Here is a 17,720-nt window from a genome sequence, read left to right as displayed (position 1 = left end):
GGAAGTAAAGCTGCATCATGACTGCTGCCCACCAAACTGGCATGAGCTGTGTGCCACACGCATGGTCAACACCCAGGACCCTGCTGGCAGCAGAGCGATAGTCCTGCTGGTCCACTCATGACACTCGAGTCACAGAAGAGGGTGAGATGAGATGTGGGGTTTCCTTTTGTTTTTATAAATTAAACTGGCATTTCTCTTTCCTCTAAACCTGAAAATACATGGTTGACCATGTATTAATGGACCAAAATTAAAATTAATCATAAAACAACCCAAATCCAGGGCATAATGACATTGAAATCCCTGTTTTTGCATTGGACCTCACAGACAACATCCATGTGCTCCCAAAGAGAAGATGGAGCATTTCCATGCTTAGAGAGCGGCCACCAGCCAGAACGCTGGTGAAGCAGCACAGGCCAGGAGAGGTAAGGGAAGAGGAAGGAAAATCAGGTGATGCATGGAGGTCCAGGTGCACCGTACCTCCTGGTCCCTGGGGTCCACCTTGAGCCAACCCAAGGGACAGTGGCCAAGCCCAGGTTTGGGCCCCTCAGACCGTGCAGGGACCAACATCCAACTTTCTGCTGAATCTCACTGAGGCTTCCACAAAGTGTCAACTTTGATAAACTGGAATACAGATTAAGGGAAGAAAAAGACTTTACCTTTATCTTGTGCCTCTTGAAACTTCCCAATCGTTTCTAGGAAGAAGTCTTCAGAAATCTTTGTTCTGGAAATAATGGGAAACAAGAATATTTAAACACTTAAGTTATCCATCCATATAAAGTCAGCATCAATTCTGGGACAGTATTAAAAAGAAATGTCTAACTTTTTTTTACGTTCTGGACCCTCTGACCCAGGATTGGCATGGCATTTGTGCACTTGTACAAATGGAGTGAATATGCAATCATTCATCCATAAACAAAGGACACAATACTCAGCTGGTCACCCAGGTACAGAGCTCATCTCCAGTCCTTGACAGTTGCCCCTTTTCCACAAAATGAACCACAGTTACAGTCATTAATTAAAAGTATCCCTGAATTGTCCATAAACTTCAGATATATCCTTTAGAACTCATCCTTGAAACCCAAAGGTGTGAGGCAATGAAAGAGAAAGCAAAATATAAATACAAAATATTTACAAGAAAGTGATTTCCTAAAGAACCTGTTTAGCTTTTTAATTTTCTTTGTTTCTGATTGCTGTTTTTAAGCCAAACAGAAGAATTTCCACATTGGTGCAGCAAGGTTTCTGGGGTGCTTGTTATCCCTGCACAGTGCAGGACAGAGCCCTCAATACAGGGACCCAAGTCCAGTAAAATCACCAACTATTCAACAAAGACAATCAGAATGGCGAAACCAGAGGTCACTGTGTAGGATTAATGAAGGCTTAGCAGTTGGTTAAATTGATGCTGACTCCTCTATGGCTACATATGATCCAGCATACTTTTTAAACCTGAGAATCAAATTCTAGCATTATTTGTCATTGGAGTATTAATTTCTTTTACTTTAAGAGCTTAAACAATTCTTGCCATTTCTCTGAAGACAGCTAAGAAGTAGGAGGGGCTCCCAGGAACAAAGCTGGTGCCCTCTCCCTCCCTCATAGCCACAACGAGTGGGACCAAGCATGCTCACAGAACAGAGACCAGAGTGCATACCACTCTTACATGTCCACCAATGGCACATGATTTCCAGGGTCACCCAGGGCCCCTTGGAGCCTGACATGTCCCCTGCACCCTAAGCAAAAACCTCACGTTAGCAAATGAGATCCCAAAGTGACAGCAGAAAATGGTTAGGATTCATCAGGACCCACTGTGGTGAGGCTTTCAAAGACTGACTCTAGGCCTTTCCCTCAGCAGTGGCTGTCTCTGACTTTTTCCCATCAGCACTGCTGCCCCTACTGCTGATCATGATCCTTTTGATCATGATCAAAAACCATGCTAAACCTTCCAAGGATGAGTGTAACCTGTCCAACTACTTTTGCCTTGTCAGCAAAAATAACTTCACATCTTAGCAAGCAGGCAAGTGTCCTGGACAAGGCCACATCCACTCAGCACACAGAACTGCTGTCTTCCATTTGAATGCCAGGGGAGACGCTGGCTTATTTGATGGACACGTGAGGGGTGAACCTGAAGAACTGTGAGGGTTTCCCGTCACACAGACAGACGAGGTCCAGAAGCCATCTGGAGATGTCTTGGGAAAAAGAGTGATTCGTGTAAACAGCATGAACACTACAAATCATAAACAGAAAAATGTCTCTCTTCTAGAAATTCAATAAGGCTTTGCTATTTTAATAAATAAAAGCCCAGAGTTGCTTGTTCTGTGGTTGGACAAGCACATACCCTATTCACCTTCGTTTCCTGGTAATAAACACACAACACAGGCCAGGGGTCTGCACTCTTAATAACCTCCCTCTGTGCACTGGACATCCTCATTTCCTCCTTCAAGCCAACTTTCCGTATCTCACCTCCGCCAAACGGCTTCTAGCCCTTGCGGTTCCTTGGTAAAAATACATACTTCCGGCCTCAGTCAACCACAGAGGCCTCAACCCCTAGCTGTCCACACACTTCATCACGGCAATTTTTCTTCCTTCTCAAGCTAAAACCCCACAAGCTCTATATAATTAGTTATTACACACTAAAGATCACAAAATACGTATTCCTCTGTGGTAGACTGTTCTGCGTGGTGTGGACCCAGCTCCCACTAGCAGATGCACAGGTCCCACACCCACGGATAGGTTCTCCCGTGGGGAATCAGGCCTGCAATGTACCTAGGCCGCTTTGAGTCTTGCTTTTTGCTAAAACTCCCTCACCCTGAATTGAGGACATTTACTGCAAAGCAACTTCCTAAAAACCATGCTAAACCTTCCAAGGATGAGTGTAACCTGTCCAAGTACTTTTGCCTTTTCATTTGCAAATATCCCTCTTCTGTGATGTGATTACCAGCATCCTCTCCTTTGTCTTCTGTATAAGGTAACCACCTAAAGCAATCCTGTGCATAGTTAATGAGGATCTTCTTGTAATGTGCCCAGTAAGACAATAAAAGCTCATTGGAGACAGGACCAGGCTTTTGCTCCTCTTGACAGAAAAGCCATGCCATTCCTTTTCCTCTACCAGATTCGGTAATCCGTGTGAATGTCTCATTTTCCTCCATAATGACGTGGACCCCACGAGCCGGGGTCCTCATCATTCCTCCTGCAATTACTAACCATATAGTTTTCACTAAGCTTCTCCTAACTTCTTATAACAGGTACCTATAAAGAATGTAAGGTCCATTTGCAAAACAAAGTAGTGAAATTAAGTCAGAAAAGAATTGTTTCCCTCTCCCTGGTGAGAAACATGCCTTTACCCCCCAGCAGGGTAGGAGTGTGGGAGCCTTGACGCCCAGGCCTGATGGCTGCTCAGGACAGCAGCAAAGGGCCAGGGTTCAGCGGGCCTTTGCCGTTGCATCTCCCTTGAGTTCTGCAGCTGTGACCTCCCTTCAGAAAGCCCCTTACCCAGCAGCAGCCAGGTCTTTCTTCTCTTTAAGCATGTGGAGAAGGCACAGGTGGGATGGGGCCAGAGCATGGGGCTCTGCAGGAAGGATGACCTGGGTTACGGGCCAGGCTTCTCCATTAACCAGCTGTGTGTCCTTGGGGACATTTCTGGGCCTCTCTGGGTCTGTTTCTTTATCCAGAAAGTGGGCATAACAGTAGTGCCTGCAACATTTGATTGTTTCGAGAACCCAGAGGTAACCTTGTGAAGACCTTAAAGCAGAGTGTGGCAACTTGAAAGCACTACCTAAGTACCAGTGGTGATTCTTCATACCTGGGAACAGCTGCTGAGAAGACGTGGTAGGATATAAAAGCAGGATTTGGCTGCCAGTACATCTAAGTGCCCTCCTGCAAAGTGTCTTGGGGCTCCGCCAGCCTCCTCCTGCCCACGGGAGCTCAGGCTCAGTGCCCTGGTGTCCCTGAGCCCACAGCCACACTCTGCTGCTAGAGACTGGGAGGAGGTCTCAAGCCCCTTCTATTCAACCTCCTCACCCAGCCCAGAACCCCTCTCAGTGCCCAGGTCAGTGAAATGGAGACCCTCAATGACAATCAACACTTCACCCCACTTGTCCTGTGTAGGGTGGGTTTGTACATTAGAGCCAGATGCCGTGTCCCGCCACTGCAGAAGAGCAGCACGAGACAGCTGGCTATGTTGTGCACTGGTAAGTGGCCTGGCAGTACTTACACACACAGGGCAACTTCCTGCAGGCCCCTGGGCAACACCTGCGAGAACCTCTGACCCAGCAGTTCCCCGCCAGCAACCAGTGTGGACACACCCATATGTGCAAAAGATGCCCAACAGGAAAATCTAGAAATCCATCTGTGTTTGTATGTGGGTGTGTATATTTCTGTAGACACATGTATGTATATTGTATATGAACTGTGGCAATCCCTAGGTTGGAACACTATGTGGCTGTTGAAAAGAATAAGCAGCCACTAAGGTGAAAGTCTGTCCAAGATACGTAGATCAGTAAAAATCAAGGTTCTAGGCAGTGTTACAGTACATTCCTATTTGTGCAGGCACAGGGTATGTGCCCATCTGTGTATGTGTGTAATTTAATAAAAAAAAGAGAGCTATTTGATTAGATCAGAATTTAATCTAGGACCTGCTGGGAGTGAGTGACTAGAGAATGGCTTAGGTCTGGAGTAGGAGTATATTTCATTTTTTCAGGAAGAATAACACTGACCGGTTGCTGTCTCGTATGCACCCTGACCATGAATAGACAAACCCACAACCTTTCTGACAATGGGAAGATGCTCCAACCAACAGCCACATTGACCCGGGCTGAGTGTATTTCATTTTTGTTCAGTATTAAAAACGATTTGTTTTTAATACTATCTGAGTGCTTACCTTAAGCATGTGGTTTGCTAATTAAGGTATTTTTAATCTGATATTAGAAGATATATTAAATGTAAAAAACCTGGAAAATACAGAAAGCATATTTTTGACAATTTTAAAAAAGGGCTATAATAACTTTATTATTAATTAATAATTATATAATTCCCATTTTGAAGTTTACTACATGGATTTCACCAGATGTAAATTTTTAAGAACAGCAGACAGACTTAACATCATTTCTGGTTATTCTGTTACTTTGTTGGAACAACTCCTAAGTAACTGAAACAGGGGAGAACATTCAATGACAACTTCTGTAAGACAGGGCTAAACTGAGTGGGTGCACAGGGCCTGGGGGAGGGCAGGCCACAAGGGGCCCACAGTACCCTGGTGTGGGGAGTTTTGGGGGGAGAGGAAGACTTGCAGCCACAAGGCAGCAGAAACAGAAACCTGGATGTCCAAAAAAGAAGCAAGCAGCCACTGCCCATGGGCAGGTGGGAGGCTGGACAGGGCCCCTGTGGGAGCTGTGCTGTTGTCCCCAGGAGTCTCTGCATGTGCCATCGTCCCATGTGTGTCCCATACTCTCCAGCATGATTTCATGGCTGTGTGATGTTCCAATGAAATTTGACAATGTTGGAAATCAGATCATTGCCAATTATCAACTAGAATGCATTTTTTTTAAAGACTGACTTTAACCACCAGCAAAACTCGACCAAGGAGCCTTTCTATCTAGACTGCAGAGCCTATTTGCAGATGTCTGGGTGTCACACGGCAGATACCGTGAGATGGTTGTAAAGCTCTGTCCTCAGGGAGTGGGGAACAGACTCAAGACTCAGACTCATCACACTGACAGGTTTGCTTCCTTCTTCTCGGATTCATCCTACACAACTTGCATGACTTACAAGGGGGGTACTGAAAAACAAACCCACTAGAAAACAAGAAAAGAGATTCCTTTTATGCTGAAAGTTATCTCATAAAATGAAAAGATACACTCTTACTAATGATGTACTGACCAAAAAGTAAAGCTAACTGAGGCCACATTGAAGCTAATATTCCTTAGGGTTTAAATAACTAATTTTTAAAGTTTGCTCAAGGTCTCAGGTGGTGTCATAGACATCTTTGACACAGCAGGGACTTGCTTTCTTCTTTCACTTTCACTGAATTATCTTTTCCCCTTTAAAATTCTGTCAGGTTAGACAAAGTCTTCTGCTCCCAACTTGACCACTTCACAATGCTGATAATCCAGCCAAAGGAAGAAATGCACACCTCATAATTCCTCCTTCAGACAGGAGCAACTTTATAAATGAGCCAAGCCGTCAAACAATCAGGATAGGCCTACCTAGCCACAGGGCACCACTGCCTTCAGAGCGCAACTGAGGGGCTGACCAGGCCACCACAGCAGCGAGGAATCCACAGACTCCGGGAGACCCTGTACACCTCTCCTCACTGACAGATTTTAGGAGTCGCTTATCTTTTTGGAGAGATACATCTTCTGAGATCAAACACCACGAGCATTAAAGAACCCAATTCTGCTGAAATCTGCTTCCTTATAGCAAAGCAGGAATATAGGAGAAGCAAGCAAACCTGACTCCCAAAATAAAAGGGGACTGCACAGGGCTGACAGTGTTCCAGGACCTGTTCTATGTTGGGGACCCCCCTAAAACCAGAATATGTTTCAGAGGGTGGGCCCTTTTTAGTACAGACTTCCCCCGCTAGCTGAGTGTTCTAGGACCCCATCTATATCAGTGTACCAACTGGCGTTATTGTGAGAAGCTGCCTTTGGCTTCAGTGAATTTTATTTGAAGATTCCTTCAAAGCATTTGTCTACTTCATGATGGGTGATTTATGAGCGGCCCTGCCCACACTGCGCTAAGTGTTCAGCAGGTTTTGACCAAAAGCAGCATGACCCTCATGCCTCACCCCCCCTATTCACCCAATCTCACCCCAAATGACTTTTTTGTGTGTCTCCCGATGAAAAAAGTCCTCAAAGGGAAACATTTTGCCAATGTGGAAGAGGTGAAACAAAAAATGGCAGAAGCACTAAAAGGATTCAAAAATCAATGAGTCCAAAAACTGTTTTGAGCAGTGGAAAAAACATCTCGATAAGTGTATTGCATCAAATGGAGAGTACTTTGAAAGTGGATGAAGTTTAAACATGTAAGAATACACAATTTTTAATAAATAAATTACAGTTTCCTTGGGGTACCCTTTGTATGTTCATCTAACTTTCTAAGTTTTCCCAGTTTGTTGAGCTGCTTTTGAAAAGGCATATGAGTACATGGTCTGCTATAAAACACAATCAAGTCATATAGCACAAACACTTTTTATACCTCTTTTAAGCCAATTCAATGCTTTAATTCAATTTGTATTTATTTTCCCCCTAACAGAGGAGGCAGCAAAGTGTCCTGACCAGGTGTGGGCTCGGAGCCCAGCCTGCCCATTTTCATCCAGGTCTGGTGCTGCCCCTTCCTAGCTGTATAACATAGAACAGGTCACTGTCCCTTTACTTCTCTCAGCTACTCCACCTCCTCGAGGTACTCCCTCAGCCCCTCCTCCTCCCCAACCACTCCCTCGACCCCTCCACCTTTCTCACCTATTTAACCTTCCTATCCATTCCCTCAGCCCCTCTACCTCTCTCAGCTATTCTACCTCTCCAGCCCCTCCCTCAGCCCTTCCACCTTTCTCAGTCTCTCTACCTCTTCCAGCTATTTCCCTGGAAGAGGCTACAATGCAGCCCACCTCTGGGGACAAAGCTACGTGAATAAGGATTATAAAGCGCACGCACACACACAGTATAGGAGTGGACTTAAATAAAATGGTAACACAGCCACACAGAATGGCACTGTGACCTCATGATATAGATGGATATTCTCCAGTGCAGAAAAAGTTCTGACCAGAATTTCATGGCCACATGGGCCACATCCTAACAGAAACAAGCACAGGAGGGGAAGAAGCAGGTTTTCTTAGGCACACCTGGTGAGACAGGTTTTAGGAATTGCTGTCAAGTAGAAAGAGACACAGAACACAGGAAGTAGTCTAGGGCCACGGTTGCAGCTGCAGTGCTTCCTCCAGGGCCATGCAATCACCTACAGACCAACTGGACTCTGGAACGGTCCGTGGCACGGGGGATGGAGCATGTCACAGTGAGCAGGGCTAGGAACCCTGCTCTGCGAAATTCTGTCTCCCACTGTGCTTATAGCTGATGTTCCTGGTGCCTGGAGCAGCAACCCCCACCCTTCCTTCTCCAGGAACTCAAAGCAGAGATAAGAGGTATCCTGGCCCCACAGCAGGCACTTCAGAAATGGTGGCTCCTTCTTCTCTTTGCTATTTTCCAGGTGGTTAATGAATCACAGAATTTGCCCAGAACCATCTAGAATCCGAGACTGGCTCAGGATTGCACTCTGGGCTGCCTGTGGCAGCAGCATGTACCCCCAGGCACTCACAACCCCTCCAAGTACCCACAGCTAGGGGTTGGTAGGGGTTGGGGGAGAGCAGGTGTGGTTTCACCCGGGGACTGGCCCCCTCTGCCCTGTGCCTGGCCCCCAGATTCAGCCCAGTGGCAGAGGGATGAGGCAATCTCCTCTCCATCACAGCAGGAGGGACAGGCCTCAGAGCCTCAGTAAGCCGAGGCCTGAGACAGGATTTTTTTTAAAGTCTTAAAACCACAAAATACTGTTCTTAAAGTTCCTTAAAATTGCACAGCAGAGTCAGAGGCAGGGCAGCTCAACCATAGGCTGTTGTCCAATTTGGGTCAGCACAGCCTGAGCCAACACAAAGCCCATCCTTTTACCCTGGCCTCCCCCGAGGCCGTGGCCATTAAAGAATCCACACACTCTGGCAAATGTTCCACGAAGGCCCCAGGTCACCTCCCTCCTGACAAGACAGAAAGAACGTTCACCAGTCCATCACCTCAGGCCGCCAATTTCTGCCTCAGTCTGATGTCAGACTTCTGACTGTTCACTCTTTGGTGCATGTACTATCCGCACAAGCCTTCTATTCTATTCACCAGTGTCCACACCTTCCACAGTGACATCCAGGAATGCCTGCTCAGCCCCTAGTGTCGGTGAGCACCTTGCAGCCAAGACTGTGGTGCCTCTGAATAATGGTCAAACCACACCAGCCCACACCCATCAATGAAGACCAAGTGGCCACTGTGGAGAGGTGGACTGGCTTCCCAAGAGCACTCAGACTGGGCCAGGGAGACAGCCCCACATGGAGCTAAGAGGAGAAGGAAGCAAACACTGCCGGGCCCCACCTGAGGCTGGAAAAGTCCCAGTTTTCCTAACCTGTCTCTGCTGCTAAGATACTTCCTGGCCCACCATCTATCTCCATGCATGCTAATGGCATAATGCAACCATTTCTGTATTACCAGCAGAGGTGTATCCCCAAGTAAGCACCACCACCAAAGAACCTTGAGGGATGCTACCTGAGTTAGTCACTCTGCCAATCAATCTGCCCTCAAGGCTCTTCCAGATGTTTCCAGGCCAGTTGCTCTGGTTCCTCCCCGGAGTCTGGCACTGACAGGAGAGGGAACAACCTAAAATGACGTCATCCTGGCTTCAAGGGGACTCAGTCTGTCTGACCACAAGGTGGTGCAGAAGCTGTCAGGAAGGTCAGTCTCAGGAGGGTGTGTCATACAGGTCCTGAGGCCGGTACTGGAAAACCAAATGCCTGTATCCCTTAACATGGCAGGAAGAGCCTGGGAGTAGCTTTTGCTTCAATCCCCAGTGTGAAGGGAAGTCGGGTCATAGCCATTGGAAGTCACCAAGTACCCAGATTCCAGGGATTTGCTCTGTAGCCACCACACAGGGAGTCTACCCACATTCCACAAGCCTCTGCTAGCTGCACCCATCCTATTAACCTGCAACCTGCTCCCAGAGCTGGGCCTAATACTCCCCAGGGTCCTTTGGTGGCCTGTCCTTCCATTTCACAGTGGATAGAGTGTTCCCATCTGGAGCCCTATGTCATCTTCCAGGTGATTCAGAAGGTGTGAGACATGGAATAACAGTAGCTGGTGCATCACCATCACCAGGTTATCTTCCAGGTAAGAGAATAGCTGATGAGGGTTAACAGGCCCTCATGCTGTCTGGCCATCCCCAAGGAGGCCTGCCCTCTTGGGGATCGCTGTTAGGAGGCAGGTTAGGAATGGAGGTGGAGTGGTCTCCTCAGTTCCTGCCAGGAACGTTGATCCTCACTATTCATGGGAACTAAAATCAATTGGAAAATCTAAAAGAGGTTCTAGAACGTACTTACATTATCATAAGCTGGCCACCCCCTCCACACCCACCTGTCCCAGCAGAGGACTCATCTTGGTCCCGAACAACTCAGCTCCCGCTCACACCAGCACAGAGTCAAGGTGCCCTACTCTGCATGGGGTATGGTCATGTCAGGTGCTGGCCAGGGACGCAACCACACTTGCCACACTGGGAACTCTGGGCACCCACATCCAGTGACCGGGGATGTAAGGAAAGGACTCAAGGACAGAACAGCGGGGATCCCATTATGTGGGCCCTGGAACAGTGCCAGCCAGAGGAAAGGGCTCCATTTTTCCACATTTCAGGACCCTTTTTATTAGGACACATGCTCTTGGTAAAGGAAATGTGGGTAATTATCCTTCTCTATCCATTGGATTTATCAAGCTAATAGAAAATGGGTGTGTGTGTACACACCACACCGCACAGTTCTATGGAAGGTGACACAGCTTGGAAGCCTTGTTTCCCACAGAACTGAACCTGGAACATCACCAGCTGGCTATGCCACCTCACTAGCCAGGTGGGGCCCTAGGCTGCCCCACTGCACAACTCACTCCTCTGCTCCTGGCAGCCTGTCTTTGCTGAGTGCCAGTGGGGGTATCACAGAAACATAACTAAACCACTCCCTTTCGATACCAACCCACATTCAAGCCAGGTGCCTGGGTCATCCTGTGAGCACGGGTACCCCAAGAAATACAAGTGCAGGCCTGTTGTGTGCAGTGGGCTCCTGATGACCCCCATCCCCAAGGGGAGTTACTGCCGTTTCTGTGCCAAGGGACACCAGGTGAGAGCTTCTTGGGGCACGTGGCCACCTGCAGATGACCCAACAGGCAAAGCAAGCACAGCAGCCTGGTCCCTCAGGTGGGCTGCTGCCCTGTGTGGACACAGGCGCCCAGTGTGCTGACCTCAGACAAGTGCGGCCTGGTCATGGTCCCAGGTCTCTGGTCCTGGGGATAGGTCCTCCACTTGCCTACAAGACTGCTGACGGCTAGGCCTCTCCAGCATTTCTGCTTTCCCCAGACCACATGGCAGGATGTGGTCCAGACAAATTGGGGGTGGTATGGGTGCACTTCCTGAAATGGCACTTCCTTATGGTCTTAAGTGGTCACAAGTTCAGGACGAAGCAACCCCCACTGTCATGGCTTCTTTCTAGGATCCACACTCAGTGTCAACCAGTGCTGCCCAGTCACATCCCTGCAGAGGAGAGCTGAGCCCCTGTGTATCAGACAGAGTAAAGAACGTGGGCTGAGTCTACAAGGGTCCATGGAGAAGCCAGTATGGGCATGGTCATACCTGTGACTGTCCAAGGGGGTGCTGGACTATAGAGGAAAAGCAGGGAGTCCTCAGCCAGGTGCAGACAGGGCTCTCAGTATGGCGCAAATGTCAATTCAGCAAGTCCTCAGAACCTCTGTAGCCCAGACATGAAGAAACCATGCAAAGACAGCCCCCAGTCCTGTCTGGCCCTTCACCTCCACCAGGACACAGTCTCCCCAGCACTGGGACCTGACAACTCTCATGGGAGCCTGACATCCAGGCATAGGATGGTGGGCATCTCTAGAGAGGAAGTACTCCCAGGGAGAGCAGAAAAGAAGATAGGACCTGGCCCACCATGGGTGACTAGGAAAAGCAGGATGCTCATTGTTATGTCTGACTTTGTCAGTGGCCAATGCCATTCCCCTTGAGACTGGCTGGGCCCACCCAACCCAGCTCCATCCAGCCTTTCATGTCCTTCACGTGGTCACCAGAAGCTCCGGGTCTGGAAGCTGTTATGAATCCCAGGGTGGGTTGGAAAGGGAACATGCAGGGGACCCTAGATGCAAGTCTCTTTGTCTTAAGCCCAGGAAGCACCTACAGGCAGAGCTGCCCCAGCTCTTCCAAGATGATGATCACCAGCCAGGCACCTGACCACCTGACCGGACCTAGGGCAGTCCCTCCCTCCACCCACCAGGAGTCACTTCCCTACCCAAGGCTATTTGGAGGCCACACCTCACCCTCTGGTTTCTTTAGTATTAGCCTTGTTCATCCCCTGTGAGAGGGCAGGGAGACACATCTAGGAAGCATAGACTTCCCCATTACTACAGCAAGAGCCTTTCGGGGGCAGGAAGGTGAGTGAGTCAGGTCAACGAATGGCACCAGGGATATGCTGACTCTCACAGAGACTCCTGCGGCAACCTGATTAGCCAGCAAGCAGTACGCCATCATCCCCACTTTCCAAATAAGAAGACCAAGGCTTGGAAACTTCCAGAAGCCACACCAGCAGAGGAGTCAGGGTCCAAAACCCGAAGTCTGACCAGGGCCTGCTCCCAGCTCCTTAGGGCAAGAAAGCTGTATTTGCCTTCCTACATGAGACCCTGACCTAGGGACTTGCTCCAAGTGAGGAGTCCAGCAGGCACTTTATATAGGATAGAGATGCCCTCCAAAGGGAGTCTGGGAGGGTCGCCTTGCCAATAAATGTAATATTGCTAATTGGGCCTGTCAAGAGGATACCCTACTCATTTTTTTCTTGGCAGCTTTAAGAAAAAGCATAAAAAGGAAATAAGTCACAGGAACTGAAGTGAATGAAGGGCGACTAGCCTGATGGTCAGAGCATGTGCCTTCTAGGGCTTTACTCAATGTCAAGTAAATGACTATGAAACCTGATTGAAAACTCTAACTAAAATTTTGTCTGGACATTTCCAAAGCTGCTGCTTCACCCCTGACCCGTGGTCAGAAGGGGCACTGAGCAGCAGCTCTGCAGGGGAAGATGCTCATGTCCAGTTGCCCAGGACAAGCACCAAAAGTGACAGAAAGTTCTAGAAATATTTAAGTCACAAGGTGGGGGACTACTCAGAGCCAAGGATATACATCACAAAATCTCAAAACTGGACTTTTTTTGTAATACTCTCAACTTGCAAACCAGAACTTGAAATACCTGCTCCAGCTTGCACAGCTCACCCTGGCTCCCCAGCCCCCATCCCAAAAGATCCCTGGGAGCAACTTTGTTCTAAAACACATAAAACAGTGTGGACCCCACCACTGTGGGGGAGTGGTCCCTCAATCTTCAGTGGGAAATAATTTCATGTCCCCCTAGGAGATGACTGCCACCTGGCTACAATGCCCCCATCCAGGGCAAGAGCCCACACCTGGCCGGATGCAGGACCTATGAACCACTGCTTCCCAGACCCAGAAAAAGAGCTGTAGAAGTTCCAGCTCACAGGTGAGGGCGAAGGCGAGGGGGCCTTCCAGAAAGCCTGACTAGCTCTGCCACGCTATTTCCTCAGCCTCAGCAATCCCACAGGTTCAAAAGGATGCCAGCTCAGGAATGTTTATCTCCACATCATTTAAGAGTGAAGATGTATCATCTAAATGTGTGCCCATCAGGAACTGGCTAAATAAGTAATATCAGTACAGCACACTGCGTAGGCAACACAAACCATCAAGTCAATGCTTATTGACAAGTACAGATGAACACAATACATTATTAAATGCAAGAAGATGATAGAGCAGCACTTAAATGTAAGCTTATTCAGGTGGAAAAAGGACCATTCATACCCAGAAGGGTATAGGTGGCACATGCTCCAAGCACACAGCACTCACCCTTGACTCCTGGATCCTGATAGGACAGCACTACCTGCCTTTACAGGTGAGCTGGGTGATTCATCTGACCTCAGAGTCGTGACCACCTATCAGAGGCAAGAGAGGAGCACAAGGTGTGAGCAGTGCCTAGTGCTGGGTGGACCTTCAAGGAAATCTTTAAATACATTCTTTGGACTTTCCTGTATCTTCTAATTTCTTTACATTAGATAATGCATTTTTCAGTATTATTCTTTCCCCCCCATTTTTCCAATATTTTTCTTACAAAACAACCATGTCCCAAATATCAGCAGTTTCTTCAGATTCTCTCTTGAGGACTTCTCAACTGCACCCACCCCCGCCCAAGGCAACCCCACAATAAAGGGAAGGTGGCCTAAGTCCCCCTAGGACACATACCAGTCCTTCTGTCCCCACACTTTTGGATCCCCACACCTGTGCTGCCATGCCTGGTCAAGGTCTGACCTATCCATTTATCCCCACGAGAGACACTAATCAGACCAGATAGCAGGCCCAGCTGCCCATGCGACATGGACCAGCTCGTCAACCCCTCTGTCCTTGGCTTCTGAACGATATGACAGAGCAGACCTCAGTGTGTGGGTTGTTCCTAACACCACTTAGCAACTGCCAATGTTAGCAGTGTTAGAAAATTGGCCATGAAAGGCCTGAGTCACAAAGAACCTTTAACTTGCTCATCCAGTAGCTGTCTAACCCTGCAAAGAGTTGCAGCCATAACAAACGACCCCTGTCAAGTTTCACACTGTGCTTCTTCTACAAGGACATGCCCCAAAGAAACTGATTAGAGAGGAGCAGAGCTTGTCCTGGGCACCTTATGAAACCCATCTGTTTTTGTACCTCTAGTGGCTCTGGTCTCTGTGACTCTCACATCCTGTCCTAAACGACGTCACCCTGCAGGATGGTGCTGGCTCGCCCTTGGGCACCTGAGCACAGGTGTTGCTGATGTGGACACTGATTCATGCGGAAGCCTAATACCCTTATTTGAAGTGGAAGGATGAAGACCATGGAGAACTGGAGAGTAGGAGGGTTTTCCGTTAAACAGGGACAGCCCTGTCAGAGCAGCAGGTACACCTGGCAGACTGTACTGCCCTCCCCAGGGCTCACCCATGGCCCCAGCCACTTGTTCCCACCCCCCTCATCACCTCCAGTGCTTGCAGAGTGAGGCCCATGGTAGGGACAGCAAGAGCAGTGTCCATGGCTGCCAGCCATCCCAGACCTACATTCAATCAGGAACCACTTTAATGATTTAACTCTGAAACATTTAGTTAACAAGGTGCTGCCTCTTGGAGAATAAATCTCACAGCCCTTCCCAATCTTAGATGTGGTACCACTGTATTACCAAGTGTTTAAGTGCCTGGGGTTTGAGCTTCTGAAGAGATGAAGTCACTATTGTCCATAAAGGGAGAGGACTGGTGCAAAGCTGACCCTGGTAGCCAGGAGCAGGCAAAGCTTCTGTCATGTCTCTGTTTCCCCACCCCTCCATGGAACAAGGCCCATGCCGTGCCAGCCCCGTGCAAGGCGGACCTGACCCACCATTCCACTCCTGACACACTTTCAGTTGAGGGGAAGGAAGCCCTGAGGGATGGCCACACAGGACCCAGACAAAAACTGCCCTTGGGCTCTGTGGAAACCAAACAGAATCAGGGTGGTGCCAGCAAAGTGCAGTCAGTGCAGAGTGGGCAGCTTCTCATGCTGCTTTAAGAGGGTGCTTTTTGTGCCTGAGGAACCAACATGGGCTCCCCTCCCACCCCAGCAGCATCGAGGGCCAAGGTCTGAGGGACAAAATTGGACTGCCTTAGTGAGGTCCTAAAACATTAAGCCATGCATATGTGGACAGCCCTCCACTATTCTTTCCTAATGGCAATAATAAGAGTAACAGATGAAGAGAAAGACAGATGGGGCTGAGCAGTGCATCCCACAACAGATGAACCAGGAAGTGCAAAACCCACAAATCTCACACCCCAAGCCATACCAACAGCACCCCTAAGACTGCAGCCACCAAGGTGTCCTGTCCATGGCTCCACCCACCTCCCAGGGCAGAGGCAGAATGAAGGCCAGGCTGGCCTGCTCCCCTGCTGAGCACATCTAGGCCATCCTCCCTGTTCCCTGCTGACCTCTGCCTATGAGTTCCCCACAGCGCACAGCTCAGACATCCCTCTACGTGTCTTTTACTCCCTAGGGACAGTTCTTTCCACAAGGGAGTCTGGTGCCAGGGTTAAGATGGTGACTTCAGTTCCTGCTCAGATAACTGAAGGACCGCAGGGAACAGTGGGGCTGGTCCAATTCTCTAGCAGATCTCCCCACAGCTTCCAGGCTCAGAGTCCCTTCCTGGGAGCCCTGAGGCCGTAGTAGACCATTCTGGTGGCGTGGGCCCAGCTCCCACTGGGAGATGTACAGGACCCACGCCCATGGATAGGTTCTCCTGTGGGGAATCAGGCCTGTGTTGTACCTAGACTGCTATGAGACTTGCTTTTGCTAAAACTCAGTCACCCTGAATTGAAGAAGCAAATGTTTACTGCATATCTTTAAAGTAACTTCCTAAAATCTATGCTAAACCTTCCAAGGATGAGTGTAACCAGTTCAACCACTATTCCCTCTGCATTTGCAAATATCCTTCTTCTGTGATGTGATTAGTGGTATCCTCTCCTTTGTTTTCTACGAAAGGTAACCACCTAAAGTGAACCTGTGCATAGTAAATGAAGATCATCATGTAACGTGCCCAGAAAAGCAATAAAAGCTTATCAAGGCAAGGGCTGAGGCTTTTTCTTCTCTTGAGAGAGAAGCCCTTTTCCTCCACAGGACTTGGTAGTCAGTATGAATTTCTCATATCTCATCCACAATGTTGTAGACCCCATGAGCTGGGGTCCACATCACCAGGCAACAGCTGGAAATCACTCTCTGTAGAGCTCACAACCAGAGCACTTGCTGACCCAACTCCTGAGAAGATTATGACACTAGACTAACAGATGCAGATACAAAGAATTTTACATGTGTGTACACACAAACAAATCATACACATGTGCACACACATCACACAAACCCCACACATACACTTGCAAGCAACTATGCACAAGCCCAATGCACATGCACACATAAACACATCATACACACATGCATACATCATATGTATACAAACACCCAGATGCACGCACATAAACACACACACACGAACACATATACACATATGTGTGCCCATGAGCACACCACACAATGTATACAAACATATAACACACACAAATACATTGTGTATATGCATACATATAGCAGGCATGTAGAAACATACGCCCCCACAATATATCACATACACATAAACTCATCACATACATATCACACACAAACACACCACACACATGCATGCACACATACACATACACTGTGTTCACACACCCACACCTACATGCATATACCACACATGCACAGACACCCCCAGAGGCCAAGGACCTGGGTAAGAGTGGAGGTGGGGAGGGGATGAGCCCCTGTGGCACCTGCACACCTGCCTTACGTGGGGACTGATGAAGGCAACACACGGGCTACAAGGACTGCGGTTTCAGACAGAGAGCAAGAGGGAAGACACATAACATGAGCTGGCCTGACTCTTACTCAGCCTGAATGGTCCCAGGAGAGTCAGCGCCATGACCCTCCCTTCACCTGAGTCCTGAAGCAGCGTCCACAACCATGTGGCAGCCGGGACTGACCCAGTGCAGGATAAGAGGTCACAGGGCCAAGGCCACCCTGGTTTTCCCTCCATGGCTGTGGGCTCGGCACCCAGCTCTGTGTCCTCTACGGGTTCCCCCTCTAGCTTCTGGTCACCAACACACTGTGAGACACCATTGGAACTCAGAGATCCCCCAAACAGACACACAGCATTGAAGAATGATGCTTAATAAGCATGTGAAATTTAGATGAGTTTCCAAATTGAGGCTTTACAGAACAATCACCTCATACTATTAGGATGGCTACTTCAAAACAACAGAGAACAAGTGTTGGTGAGTACACAAAGAAAATGGAACCATGGTGCACTGCTG

General features: G+C 48.6%; 1 protein-coding gene across 11 annotated transcripts in view; it reads right to left on the bottom strand.

Moving 5' to 3' along the window:
- Positions 1-17,720, bottom strand: part of SEMA4D (semaphorin 4D) — a 111,406-nt gene that overhangs the window by 42,644 nt on the left and 51,042 nt on the right. For 8 of the 11 annotated variants that reach the window (XM_036021442.1, XM_036021445.1, XM_036021446.1 and 5 more), the window contains exon 2: positions 657-721. The gene's annotated coding sequence lies outside the window, so the exon portion shown is untranslated. Of the gene's footprint in view, positions 1-656; positions 722-7,874; positions 9,759-13,683; positions 13,868-17,720 lie in introns of those variants that run through there. The other 3 variants (XM_036021444.1, XM_028531481.2, XM_036021443.1) reach the window with 3 other exon arrangements.

The sequence above is a fragment of the Phyllostomus discolor genome, chromosome 3, assembly GCF_004126475.2.
Source record: "Phyllostomus discolor isolate MPI-MPIP mPhyDis1 chromosome 3, mPhyDis1.pri.v3, whole genome shotgun sequence".
Taxonomy (NCBI): Eukaryota; Metazoa; Chordata; class Mammalia; order Chiroptera; family Phyllostomidae; genus Phyllostomus; species Phyllostomus discolor.
Note: the sequence above shows the minus strand (reverse complement) of the source record. Positions and strands in the feature narration are given on the sequence as shown.